Genomic DNA, 3,371 nt, shown 5'->3' with positions numbered 1-3,371 from the left:
GTAGTCCTTTAATAGTCGGTCTAGGAGAGTCTTGTCATCTAAGCAAAGGTGTTAACTTGTTGCAATGATCTTAATTCAATTTCTTTCTTTCTAAACCAAAACACAATACCCTCCGACATCAGCCACCTACATGAGATGTTACCTTGTCTTAGCTCTGCGGTCAAAAATTTGTATTCCTTGCAACGTTTCAGAATTTGAGCCGATACATCCTTAAAAAGTTGTATCTCCTGCCCGTCTATCGTTAGCGGTGTTGCGTTATGGAGTCTCAAAATCCGATCTCTCATTTCTTTTCTTAAGAAATATACCACAATATCTCTAGCGGTTTTCTTCTGTTTAGCAAATTTTGTGTTTAATCTGAACATTCTGTCCGTCTCATTAAACACTTTTGTTCCTCTATTCCTAGAAATTTTGCCAAGTCTGGTATTATTCTTGAGTACAAATCCTCTCCTTCTTTTTCTGAAAGCCCTTTGATCTTAATACATTTTTCTCTTAATTTCGCTTCCCAAATCAGATGGTCTATCTCATAGTAATTTTGTCTCACTTTGAGTTCTTCTACATCCCCTTGTACATCCTCCTGTTTTTCTTCTAACTTGGTTATTTTCTCTTTCATATTACTTATATCTAATGCAATCTTTTCAACAGGAGAATTAATTACCTTCATATCTTCCAGTAATTCTTCCTTAATTTCAGCTTTAAAAGTTTTCATTTCTTTATTTAAATTGTCCATCTGTTCGCTAAGATGACTAGTAATTTTTTTTTTTATTTCTTCAAGATAAGAAGCAAACTTTTCAGGAGGTATCTGTTGGTCTGTTGATGATCTTCTTTGCAGTTGTTGAGCCATTTTAGCGTTTTGTTGTTGCGTTTTTTTTCTAGTGTCCATAACAGAGTAGGAAAGAGTACTCCAAATAATATGTTTAATGGTTTTACTGACCTCAACAACTAATATACAGATCTGTGATTGATTCAAAGTGAAAATTAGTCTGAATTGGCTGTTTTGGCAAACCCCTGCAAGCTACTTCTGCTTCTACTAACGATGTTTGTCCCCTTTAGCCAGAAGACTACAACTCCCAGAGATCCCTGGTTGCTGCTTGCCCTGAAATTAATCTCACCAGAGGAGGTGCTGCCGCTGCGCAGTATAGCCACCCGCTCTACACCAAGAAGCTTATATATATAAAAATTTATTCCGTCATTGACCAGCAAGACCGAGAAGCTCTTTATGAGCAGTGCAGTTCCTCTCCCAGGGTAAGTTTCTCTTTGTTTGATTTTTAGCAAAAGGTTGTGCAAAATAAATAAGCAAGCATTTCAATAATGGAAAAATCTCACAGTTCTGTAATCCTGTTCCACCTCCCAGTCCAGTAGCTTGATGCAGCTCTGCAATCACTTTAGTAGTTGATAACTTAAAAGAGTCCCAGTCCTTTGTTTTAAACAAACCACTTTCTTTACTATTCTGCTTAAACTTCCAAGAACAGCTCTATATTGAAATTAATACTGAGCATTAGAACTTCAGCTAATGGGGCTGGGTATGTACCCTCAAGCCCCTTCAGGCGCATTTCAAATCTTCTTAGAGCTATAGTAAATTGGCTGCGACCCTTCACGGAGCAACCCGCAGCATCAAACATGGTTGTGGATGGCTTTCCCTTTTACCTTCTTCCAGCGTTGTATTTCCCGAAGGCAAAATATAAGGAAGGAAGCTCCCTCTGAAGACCACTTCTTGTGGAGTATTTTGCTGCTTGAGCTGTAAATTTGAAGCAGCTTTACCCACGTTTCGCAGACCCGTTGCAGCGCTGCTGCAAACACGTCCTTTCGGTTCGCCTGACCAACTTGAAGTCGAACTGCAAACCATGATCAAGGAATCCAAAATGTTCCCAGCGGCACCATCTGCAGAGCCAGTTATTCACCTCTGCTATTTTCCTCTCCTTGGACTGGCAGAAGAGACAAAATGACAATCTGTGCATCCATTTCTTTCAGCTTCCTACCCACAGCTTCATAATCCCTTCTGATATTCCCAAATAGACCAAAAGGAAGGAGTCTTGGTCAGTAGGCTTGACCAGTCTTGTCAGCCTCTCTGTCACATCACAGATCTTTGCCCCTGGGAGACAACACACCTCTCGAGACATCTTGTCAGACCTGCAAATCACTGCTTCTGTACCCATCAGCAAGGAGTCTCCCACCATGATCACACACCTCCTCTGAGGCTTAGCAGTGACTGTTCCCTCGGCTGGGACTCTCAGGCTCTCCTGCTCTGTCCCTGAAGTCTGTCCATGCTGCTCTTCCTCGTCTTCCTTGACAAGGGAAAGAGCTTCAAATTGATTCTCTAGCTGCAAGTTCCCAGAATAATCCCTTGTTTCCCTACTTCTCTGTGTGACGTTCCTCCATCTGTCTGCCTTCTGTATATGTGAAGTGACCTAGCAACTTCCTCTGTGTGGTACTCATCCAAGATCGTTAGTTCTGTTCAGTCCAGGAAATCCTCTTGCTCCCTAATATGCTGAAATGTAGCTACTCTGAACTCCAGCTGCTGGACTTTCTCCTCCAAGAGTGCTACCAACTTGCACTTGGTGCATGTGCTTGCCAATCTGTAGGCAAGAAGGCAAACATCCCACAAGTGTTGCAGGTGACTGAAGCAGTTCTGTCAGTGTCCATACTAAGAAGTCTTAAGTAATCACTGAAACAGGACTGTTGGCTTCCTCCTAAAAAAATCCTCTGGTAAACACGAATGTAAAAGGGCCTGTTGACCTGGCCTTTACACTAATCGCTGTCACTGAGGTCAGTGTTCTGGGGATACAACTTTATAAAGATGTCCTGGCTGCTAGCTCGTTCTGAGGATAAGTTCACTTCCTCTGAGCAAGAAACCCCTAAAAGTCCTTTTTGGGGGGGAAAAAAAACAAAACATGTAAAGGAGAACCTGTAAAGACAAAGTTTGCTGCTTCTTTGCTGCCTCTGCTGTACTTTTACCTAGCTGAAAAATTTTTTCAATCATTCACCAGTCAAAATGGCTGCCCAGTAACTGCTCTCCTTTTCCTCTCTCTGGCAGTGTCCCTATATCACTCCAGGGTGATATAGCTCCTAGAAAGCCTCTTTTCCCTCTCCTTTGTCCCTCAGAGTCAACTCAGTAACAGCAGAGGCCTAATCCTAGGAGACCATGTATGCAGACTGCAGACTCTGTTCTTTTGCTCATGTGAAATCGTGAATTCTACCAAAACAGCATTTTTAAAAGCATATGGAAAAGCCACCCAAGCAATTGTGTTTGTAGGGAAATACTTTCAGAGAAGTTCTAGCAAAATTTGTCATTTTATCCCTTTTATCTCCCAGACTCCTTTGAGGAAGTGGCTGTTCCCTGTCCACCGAACTGATCTCCTGGATGAGAGCCATAC

The 3,371-nt window shown here is 41.9% G+C and overlaps 1 protein-coding gene across 2 annotated transcripts in view; it reads left to right on the top strand.

Annotated features, from left to right (window-relative positions):
- The window catches only part of LOC121922984 (zinc finger protein 883-like), a 19,287-nt gene that overhangs the window by 4,380 nt on the left and 11,536 nt on the right, over positions 1–3,371 (top strand). For both annotated transcript variants that reach the window (XM_042453028.1, XM_042453027.1), the window contains exon 2: positions 1,051–1,242. The gene's annotated coding sequence lies outside the window, so the exon portion shown is untranslated. The remainder of the gene's footprint in view (positions 1–1,050; positions 1,243–3,371) is intronic.

The sequence above is a fragment of the Sceloporus undulatus genome, chromosome 2 (assembly GCF_019175285.1).
Source record: "Sceloporus undulatus isolate JIND9_A2432 ecotype Alabama chromosome 2, SceUnd_v1.1, whole genome shotgun sequence".
Classification (NCBI taxonomy): Eukaryota; Metazoa; Chordata; class Lepidosauria; order Squamata; family Phrynosomatidae; genus Sceloporus; species Sceloporus undulatus.
This window is presented reverse-complemented; position numbering and strand designations above follow the sequence as displayed.